The following is a 10,953-nucleotide window of genomic DNA, read 5'->3' as shown; positions in this document are numbered from 1 at the left end:
GGTCCATGTACTGCTAAAGCCTGGCTTAGAGAATTTGGGATTTTCAAGAATTAGCTGGTCTAGATAAGATAAGTGATCCTGAGAGATCTGGTCTCAAAGCATAGTGAGTAAAGTCACGTTCTCCTAGTAGGAGTTATTCCCTCAGGGCAAGAACTCTAGAGAGATTTTTTTTTTTTCTCTAAGCTATCCTAGACTGAGATACCAAAGTAAGCATTCCATTTAGCCTGTTTGATCTGACAGCCAGCTTTTTCTATTAATAAACACGTTCACAAAAATATGAATTTTTGAATATCAGAAGAACCCCAATTTGGCTATTTTAGGTTGAGATCCCCTTCAGTATAATTTCCCCCAATAAGTAGGTACTTGCAAGTATAATTTTGTACGCACATAACCATGGCTGGAGTGTTAGCAGCTGCTTTCTGATTTCCCTTGTTTGTGTTTGAGAGGATCTATTTCCCATTTTGGGGTTTCCCTGGTGCCTCAGAGGGTAAAGCATCCACCTGCAAAGAGGGAGAGCCAGGTTCAATCCCTGGGTCAAAAAGATCCACTGGAGAAGGCAATGGCAACCCACTCCAGTACTCTTACCTGGAAAATACCATGGATGGAGGAGCCTGGTAAGATATACAGCTCATGGGATCACAAAGAGTAGCACATGACTGAGCAACTACACTTCTCATTTCCCATTTAGAGCTTCCTGGTAGCTCTCAGCTGGTAAAGAATCCACCTACAATGCAGCAGACCCTGTTTCAATTCCTGGGTTGGGAAGATCAGCTAAAGAATGGATAGGCCACCCACTCCAGTATTCTTGGGCTTCCCTGGTGACTCAGCTGGTAAAGAATTGAGAGGGTAACAGGCTGGAAGGCTAGGGGTCTCCAAATGGAGGAAAGAGGCTGCAAGTGTCAGATGTTTTTTATCTCTTCCTTAAGCAGCAGGAAGAAACAAACTACAAGTGTAACATTTTTTCTCTATACAAAATTAAAAGCAGGTTTCTCTTACAATTCTGCATTGCCATGATGACACCTGGTTCCACCTGAAGTTAACTTTTCTCAAACCTTGAGCTAACCAATTCATTTTTCTTATGGAAATGTTTTTCTTAAGCTATGTTAATGAACTGTGTATTACCCTTAGACTCTGTCTTTCTTCAAGCTGGTTGGGTCTAAGACTCAGAACCAACCTGACAAATGAATATGTTTTATTCATATAATTGTTCTTCTAATCTGTTAATGAAACTATGTATTTGCTTGGAAACCTGCCTTTCTTCAAGATTCATGTCCATCGTTTTATGGCCCGAGACAACTCACCTTGTGCCAATGTTATCTCAAAATGCATGTTGTGTGTGAGGTGCCAGATACGAGTCTTTGAGTTTTAAGACATTCCCTTTCACTAATTAGCAGCCTGCTAGTAGCTATATAACATCTGGCTAAAACTAGCAAGGGGGCACTCTTTCTGCTCCCTTCTGCTGTCTGTGTCAGAAGCTTTCCCTATCTGTTTTATACTTTAATACAACTTTAATACACAAAAGCTCTGAGCAATCAAGCCTCATCACTGGCCCTGGATTTAATTCCTCTCCTCTGGAGGCCAAGAATCCTGGCATATTTCATGGCTCAGTAACAACATTTCAGAATCCACCTGCAATACAGGAGACCTGGGTTCAATCCCTGGGCTGGAAGATCCCCTGGATGAGGGCATGGCAACCCACTCCAGTATTCTTGCCTGGAGAATCCCCATGGACAGAGGAGCCTGGCAGGGCTGTAGTCCATGGGTTGCAAAGAGTGGGACATAACTGAGTGACTAAGCACATACATTTCCTATTTTAAGTCAAATTTCTCAAGGATAAAATTTACCCTTCACTTTTATCCCAACAAATTCTATTAAGGCAGCCAAACTGAGGAAAAGTATTATATCAGCCTCTTACCTAACTACTCAGCACAGACAACTCAGTTTCCTACAGCTGAGCAAACGTGGTGTTTCTCAGCTGAGCCAGTGACACCAAGTGACACCGAGTGAGTGGGTATGCCTTGGTGTATTTCAACTGTCCCCCCACAGTGTCTTTCAGCTGGGATGGGGCAGGTAACCTGCTCCACTGCCAAATAAAACTCAGGATCTCAACCAATACAGGAGATCCAAGAACCAGAAGAGCCTTACCCAGATTTGCCTGCACTCCCTGAGAAGGCAGATGGGCACAAGGGGCTGCTGCTGGTACCAACATTCTGGTTCCTTGTAGAGTTGGTGAAGGAGGGAAGTCTACTCTGAGACAGTTCATCATTTGCATACCTGTTGACTTTAAAAAAAATGCACAACGTGAGAATTGCAAGTTAAGTTTTATTTGGGGCAATATGAGGACTGAAGTCTGGGAGACAGGATCTCAGACAGCTCTGAGAAGCTGTTCTAAAGAGGTAGGGGGAAGGACAGTATATATGTGATTTTGGTAAAGGAAGAGTATATGCAATCAAGCACATTTATTTTTCAGAAAATGTCTGCTGGTCTTGTGAAGCTTCTACTAATCATGAGAAATAGTCATCACCATGGATTTTAGTGCTTTTCTAGATAGGAGGAGATACAAGAATTGGGCTTATAAAGCTCCTGAGAATATCTAAAGACCTGTCCAGCCAATTTTCTGGGAGCACAGGGTGCCTCATTTCTGCAAGTCACCCTGAACTCCTCCAGGCGGTGTTGGAGGTCAGTAGCAGCACATGGTTTAACCCTTGTAGAGGCAGACGGCAAGCACTGTGGCAAGTGCCAGCTTATGGTTGTGATTTTGATTTGCGTTTCTCTAGTGATTAGCAAGGTTGAGCACCTTTCCGTGTGCCTGCTGGCCATCTGTACCTCCTCTCTGGACCTGGTGTCTCTTTGTGTCCAAATTTCCTCTTCTTACAAGGGCATCAGTGAGACTGGATTGGCCCAAATCATTTCTGTGATTACTTCAAAGGTTCCTCACCAAATGCAATCACATTCTGAAGTACTGGAAGTTAGGAATTTAACATATGAATTGTGTGTGGGGAGGGTGCATGCAATTCCATTCATAACAGGAAATGAAATTAAAACTATGGTGAAATATCACAACATACCCACTAAATGGCTAAAATTACAAAGAGTAACCAAATCAAATTCTAGCAAGAATGAGGAGCAACTGGAACTCTCATACAGTGTTAGGGGGAATGCAAAATGGTACAGCCCCCTTGGAAAAGACTTTGACAGCTATTTATAATGTTATACATACCCTTATCATACAACCCAGCATTTCCACTTCATTTCGCTGCATTCACTCAAAAGTTAGAAAAGCATATATCCACACAAAGATTATTCATAATAACCCAAAGGAAAGCTTTCCAAATATCCAGCAACTATTGAAACAAACATTTGTGATGTAGGCAAACATTGGAATACTATGCATCAATATAAATGAATAAAATGCTGGATGGCAATGGCATGGATGAATCTTACAAATGTTTTTAGTGAAATTATAAATGAAATTTATAAATGAAAGGAATGAAAAGAAAAGTGAAAGTACTTAAGTTTACTTTTAAATGACATTCTAGAAAAGGTAAAATATAGGGAATAAATCAGGTCAATGGTTGTCAGGGGCTGGAGTGGGAGGAGGGAATTGATTGCAAAGGGCTGCAAAGGAACTTTGGGGAGGGTGATAGAAATGTTCTATATCTTGTTTGTGGTAGTGGTTATATGACTGTATATACTTGTCAAAACCCAGCGAAGTATACATTTTAAAGGGATGGACTTTAAGGAAACTATACACTAATTACTCTGATTTCTAAGAATAAGAAAGTTGAAATAAGATACACTTGGTACATTATACTTGCATAAATAATAATAATAATAGCTACAAATTTAACTAGTCAGATGTCCAACACACACAAGGTTAGAAAAACAATGGCAAAATGGAACCAAAAAGGAGAAAGGAAACAACAGCAATAAGTACAAAATTAGTGGAGTAGAAAATAAATATAAAATCCAAAAGTTGTTTCATTGAGATAGTTAATAAAATAGACAAATTTCTGCCAAGCATAATACAAAATTTTGAAAGGAGACATAAATAAAATCAGGATCGATCATAAGTACAAATAGAGCAAAAATCTAAAAATAGAAAAGCAAATTAATAATTTACAAAGTCTTAGACAAATAAAACTTACCAAACAGACTTAAAAAGAATAAAAAGCCCAAAGAAAACCTGTATCACTGAAAAAATTAAAATGCTAGTTTAAAATCTTCTCTAGAAAAAATCAGCAGGCCCAGATGATACTAAAGAGTTCCCAGCACAAAATTCAAGTGAAGCCCCTGCATCGTGAAGAGACAGCAGTATACAGAGTTGGGGGAGGTGGGGGGGGGGGTAGTTTGCACAGGGCCCCCCAGGCGGCTGGGGCCAGGGGTGGTGCCCATGTGGCTGGGGCTGGGTGGGAATGTGTCCCCATCACCCCTCAGGCCTCAGTAGGGATTCTGGTCTTGTCCCTGGGAACAAGACCACAGATATCTTTAAAGAGGATGAGATGCTCAGGTGATGATTTGGTGACTGGTAGGAGAGGGACTGGGCCAGTCAAGGGTGGAAACAGGGGCGGGGCAATCAGAGGACTGGTGCTGACCTGGCCAGAGGTGGCTGTGCAGTGGACAGATGGGCCCAGTGCCCCCTCTCTCCCCTGAAATGTCCACCACCAGGGATACCAAGGGTCCAAAACCAGGTGAACTAGGAGGAGGAGTGAGCATGGCTAATGGAAAAAACTGGACCAGTAAGGAACATCTTCCAGTAGAGGCATGAACACCAAAGATGTCCTCTGCACAGAGTGAACCCACAGGAAGTGTCAGCTGCTGCCTGCTGGTATAGGGCAAGGGGGAGAGGTCTCTCCTGCACAGGGGCAGATCCAGCTACAATGGGCTTGAAACACAAGAAACTCAACTATGAGAAGACAATCTGCTTTCCTTTATGCCTGCTCTGGGCTCAGAATATGTGATCAGGAATGCATTCCTCTAATATGCATCTGAGTACTCATTCCCAAAAATGACCATTTTCCAGGTGAAAAAAATTAAAGCTCAGAGATGTTCAGTGACTAGTCCCAGTGTCTCAAGTGCTAAATAGAGGAGTTGGATGTCTAATGTGTCCAAAGCTCCTCCCATAATATCACATAGGGCACCAAGCTTCTCTCTAGAGAATCAGAACCAATAGGCAATATATATAGAGAGAGATAGAGGGAGAGAGATTTATTATAAAAATTAATTCATGATTATGGGGCTTCCCTCATAGCTCAGTTGGTTAAGAATCTGCCTGCAATGTGGGAGACCTGAGTTTGATCCCTGGGTTGGGAATATCCCCTGGAGAAGGGAAAGGCTACCCACTCCAGTATTCTGGCCTGGAGAATTCCACGGACTGTATAGTCCAAGGGGTTGCAAACAGTAAGACATGACTGAGTGATTTTCACTTTCACATTCATGATTATGGAGGCTATCAAGTCCAAAATCTGCAGAGTGAAAACTGCTAAAGAACCAAGAAAAGGTGATGTTCCAATTCCATGGCTACCAAGCAGGAAGAATTCTCTTTTGGGAGGGAGAGTCGACATTTTGTTCTATTCAGGCCTTCAGCTGAATGCACAAGGCCCATGTGTATTATGGGGAAGGAAACAGCAGCCACTCCAGTATTCTCGCCTGGAAAATCTCATGGACAAAGAAGCCTGGTGAGCTACAGTCACAAAGAGTCAGACACGACTAACCACACACACATGCACACACACACATGTGCATTATAGAGGGGGTGTGTGTGTGTGTGTGCACTAAATAGCATCAGTAGCATCTGACTCTTTGCAACCCTGTGGACTGTAGCCTGCCAGACACCTCTGTCCATGGGATTCTCCAGGCAAGATTACTAGACTGGGTTGCCATGCTCTCGTCCAGGGGATCTTCCTGACCCAGGGGTCGAACCCACATCTCTTATGTCTCCTGCATTGGCAGGCAGGTTCTTTACCACTAGAGCCAGCTGGGAAGTCCTATTACAGAGGTCAATCTGCTTTAATTTCATCCAAACACACCCTCAACAGAAACACAGAATTGTATTTGACCAGATATCTAGGTACCTAGACCAAATAACTATGTCCCAGCCAAGTTGACATAACCTTATCCATCACACATAACTTCTCAAAAACAATCTTAAATGAACATGTGAAGACTTGCTTATTTGGAAAATAGTTAACGTGACTTGAAAAGCTGCATTTTTTCTCAAAGAACCAAGTTTTTCAGTCTTACACTTCCTTCCATGAAACCTTTACCTAGTCAGATTCTGAAAAATTTAGAAATCAAATAATAATCCCACAAAATCTGGACAGTAGCTTCCTATTGCTCAATCCATGAAGAGAGCTTCTACTCCAGAGGGAAATAAAAAGACAGTTTCCAAGGCCTTTGGCAGCATCAACAAAGAACCTGCTAATTACAAGCTATTCATGCAGTCGACTGAAGGCAGCAGGGTTGTGATAATTGTTAGCTTTCCTCGCCATGCACGTAACCCCCTTTGGAGACAGGGTGCCAGTCTCCCTAGGCTGAGGCCTGCTTGATACTCAGAAGACAGTTCTTGCTCTGAACATCCCAGAAAACTATATTGTTCGGTATCCACAGTAAACCAGACTGGCTCTTCTTCTGGGGAATTCTGTGAACTTTGCGAAAGTCCCTGTTGTTGTTGTTCACTCGGTCATGTCTTACTCTTTGTGACCCCATGGACTGCAGCACGCCAGGCTTCCCTGTCCTTCACTATATCCTGGAGTTTGCTCAAATTCATGTCCATTGAGTCAGTAATGCCACCCAACCATCTCGTTCTCTGTTATCCCATTCTCCTTCTGCCTTCAATCTTTTCGAGTCAGAGTCTTTTCTAATGAGTTGACCCTTCGCATCAGGTGGCCAAAGTATTGGAGCTTCAGCATCAGCCCTTCCAATGAATATTCAGTGTCAATTAGGATTCCTTTAGGATTGACAGAGGTCCCAAAGGGGTCCCTGTGACCACAGAGAAATACTGCAAAAGAGACAGCATGAATCCTAGAAGGAAAGAGAGTTGTGTCTGCCCATGGCCCTTGTAAAGAGACATCTAGGGAGGTGAAACTCAACTGGCATGTTGAGCAAGGTCTTAATCGTTTCAGATCGTGGATACTGAGCTGTGAAGGAAGAGGGCAAATGGGTGGGCTTAAAGGACACAAGCCTCAGTAGGAGATGGCAGCCCGTGGGAGGAAGCAAGGCAGGCTGTCAGCAAGCAAAGGTCTATCATTAGGATAATTATTATTATTCGTTAAACATCTAGGAAATGCCAACCATGTGCGAGCTATTGTCATAGCTCAAATCGTAGAACTAGCTTCAAGGCCTCCATAAAATCCCCCTATCCAACTGGGCAGGATGAAAGCAGCCTATGTCCCTGTGCTCCAGGATTGTGTGGGGAGGCAAGGACACACCGCTGGAGTAGAACCCAGCCGCATGCACCCAGAGAGCTTTCTCTCTCCAGGGACTTGGAAGCTGGTCATATTGGGCTGTCTCATCTTTGGCCAAGGTCTTCAGATGACTCACATATGGACGCTTCAAGGTAGCAGCTGGGTGGGGCCATGCCAGCTGCCCAACTCCCTTCAACATCCAGTGGTCAGGGCACAATTCTGGTTGGTCAGATCCTTGCCAATGGCAGAGGTTTGAGAAACAGCCAGTCCTTATCTACAAGAACCATCCAGTTTTGGAGGAAGCTTTCCATCTTGATCTACATGAATGCTTGAGTTATAAGTAGAGTTTAAGAAATGACATTGGCCTGTGAGAAAAAGCGAAAGTGAAAGTCACTCAGTTGTGTCCAACTCTTTGCAATCCATGGACTGAATTCTCCAGGCCAGAATACTAGAGTGGGTAGCCTTTCCCTTCTTCAGAGGATCTTCCCAACCCAGGAATCAAACCCCAGTTTCCCACATTGCAGGCAGATTCTTTACCAGCTGAGCCACAATGGAAGCCCAAAAATACTGAAATGGGTAGCCTATCCCTTCTCCAATGGATCTTCCTAACCCAGGAATCAAACCGGGGTCTCCTGCATTGGCCTGTGAAGGGGGTTTCAAAAGGCTGAATGCTGGCCTCCTCATCCCAGCCTCCCTCCTGCTGTGGTCTGCTGCACAGGCTTAAGGGCCCACAGTATCCAGAGGCTCTAAGGGAGGCTCAGGGTAACCCCCTCCCCAAAAAGAGCAGGCAGCTTGATTGCCAACAGTTTAATGCAGATGATATAGGAAATCTGTAGCTTGGAGGGGACATTAGTTCATTTCCAGCATTTAGCTATAAAACATAAACTGAGTTATGATGTAGTAGGTTGCAAGCATATTCACACTGGCCTCCATTAAATCATTTAAGGTTAAGAAATATACGGGATTCTGAGAGCATGTATTCCCCTAACCAATTTCACACACTGGCCATTTGTCAAATCTGCAAGTTCAGTTCAGTTCAGTTCAATCACTCAGTCGTGTCCAACTCTTTGTGTTCCCAAGGACTGCAGCACTCCAGGCCTCCCTGTCAATCACCAACTCCCGAAGTTTACCCAAACCCATGTCCATTGAGTTGGTGATGCCATCCAACCATCTCATCCTCTGTCATCCCCTTCTCCTTCTGCCTTCAGTCTTTCCCAGCATCAGGGTCTTTTCCAATGAGTTGGCTTTTTGCATCAGGTGGCTAAAGTATTGGAACTTCAGCATCAGTCCTTCCAATGAATATTCAGGACTGATTTCCTTTATGATGGACTGATTGGATCTCCTTGCAGTCCAAGGGACTCTCGAGAGTCTTTTCCAACACGACATTTCAAAAGCATCAATTCTTTGGCACTCAGCTTTCTCTCGGAGAAGGCAATGGCATTCCACTCCAGTACTCTTGCCTGGAAAACCCCATGGACAGAGGAGCCTGGTGGGCTACAATCCATGGGGTTGCACAGAGTTGGACACGACTGAGGGACTTCACTTTCACGTTTCACTTTCATGCGTTGGAGAAGGAAATGGCAACCCACTCCAGTGTTCTTGCTTGGAAAATCCCAGGGATGGGAGAGCCTGGTAGGCTGCTGTCTATGAGGTCGCACAGAGTCGGACACTTCTGAAGCGACTTAGCAGCAGCAGCAGCTTTCTCTATAGTCCAACTCTCACATCCATACATGACTACTGGAAAAACCATAGTTTTGACTAGATGGACCTTTGTTGGCAAAGTAATGTCTCTGCTTTTTAATATGCTCTCTAAGTTGGTCATAACTTTTCTTCCAAAGAGTAAGTGTCTTTTAATTTCATGGCTGTAGTCACCATCTGCAGTGATTTTGGAGCCCCAAAAATAAAGTCTGTCACTGTTTCCAGTTTCCCATTTATTGACGAACCAGACACTATGATGTTAGTTTTCTGAATGTTGAGTTTTAAGCCAACATTTTCACTCTCCTCTTTCACTTTCATCAAGAGGCTCTTTAGTTCTTCTTTGCTTTCTGCCATAAGGGTGATATCATCTGCGTATCTGAAGTTACTGATATTTCTCCCAGCAATCTTGATTCCAGCTTGTGCTTCATCCAGCCCAGCATTTTTCATGATGTACTCTGCATATAAGTTAAATAAGCATAGTGACAGTATGCAGCCTTGATGTACTCCTTTCCTGATTTGGAACCAGTCTGTTATTCCATATCCAGTTCTAACTGTTGCTTCTTGACCTGCATGCAGATTTCTCAGGAGGCAGGTCAGGTGGTCTGGTAATCCCATCTCTTTAAGAATTTTCAGGGAAGACTGACTGAAAACCACAATCACAGAAAACTAACCAATCTGATCACATGGACCACAGCCTTGTCTAACTCACTGAAACTTTGAGCCATGCCATGTAGGGCAATCCAAGACGGGTGGGTCTGACAAAACATGGTCCACTGGAGAAGGGAATGGCAAACCACTTCAGTATTCTTGCTTTGAGAGCCCCATGAACAGTATGAAAAGGCAAAAAGACAAGACACTGAAAGATGAACTCCCCAAATCTGCAAGGGCATTCCTAAATCAAGGTAAATGCACACTGTGGAATGATCCTTTTGGTGTCTTGGTCATGGCCCAGTTCATCTGGGGCAGGAAGAGGGGGTCTGGATGGCCCGTGAGGTGACCATCTCTGCAGGACAGCACATGCTTAGGTGTCTGTCATGCAGTGGCCTAACAGCAAACAAGCCCCATTACAATAAATCATTTTGTTTAATAGACCAAACAAAGCCCTGGGAACGCAACATTAAAATTGCAAATGTATCCCCTGAAAAAGCAGAAGGGAAACAGGTTCCCACAGAAAAGGGAAATGCTTGGAAGCCAGAGAGCAGAAGGGGTCCTGCTCCTCCCAGCCATTCAGCAGCACTCAGGATGTATGCAGTCTTGGTCGAAGCCCACTTTTCCAAAACACACACAGATCTCCCAACACCCACACCACACTGGAAGCAGACCATGCGTTCAGAGTGTCAGAGCTGGGAGGGATCAGGGTCGCAGCACCTAGATTTTCAGACTGATACACTGAGGCCTTAGGATAGGAATGTGGGTTCTCAGCCTTCCTCCCAAGGAAAAAGTCACACCAGGTGCCCCCTCTGTGCCCCCTCCATTTCCCCCAGAAATCAGTTGGAATGGAGGTTAAGGTGGCTTTGGAAGATATAAAGGGTGATACTCAGGAAGACATTCTTCCTTTCCAGGAGTAAGGGGAACTGCCTCCACTTCTCTCCTCCTCCTCCCCACCTCCTCTTCCCTCCCCTCCTCCTCCCTCTGCCCTTCTCTCTCTCCTCCTCTACTTTCTCCTCCTCCTACCTCCCTTTCTCCTGCCACTGGTTGGAAACTGCCCGCCCTGGCCAGGCACAATAATGACTGTTTGCAAGAGTTGTCTCACAACAAGCAGTCCCAATAAGGAACATGGTGCTGTTGCCAAAAACTAACTGGGAGAATTCAGGAGGGGCCCAAAGAGGAAAGAGACACCAGCCCTGCC

At 44.3% G+C, this 10,953-nt stretch overlaps 1 long non-coding RNA gene across 1 annotated transcript in view; it reads right to left on the bottom strand.

Moving 5' to 3' along the window:
• LOC108633469 overlaps positions 608-10,953 on the bottom strand; it is a 99,239-nt gene continuing 88,893 nt past the window's right edge. The window contains exons 2-3 of the long non-coding RNA XR_001917091.1: positions 2,146-2,281; positions 608-724 (exon numbers count right to left, since the gene is read on the bottom strand). This is a non-coding gene — a long non-coding RNA (uncharacterized LOC108633469). The remainder of the gene's footprint in view (positions 725-2,145; positions 2,282-10,953) is intronic.

Source organism: Capra hircus, chromosome 2, assembly GCF_001704415.2.
Source record: "Capra hircus breed San Clemente chromosome 2, ASM170441v1, whole genome shotgun sequence".
Taxonomy (NCBI): Eukaryota; Metazoa; Chordata; class Mammalia; order Artiodactyla; family Bovidae; genus Capra; species Capra hircus.
Note: the sequence above shows the minus strand (reverse complement) of the source record. Positions and strands in the feature narration are given on the sequence as shown.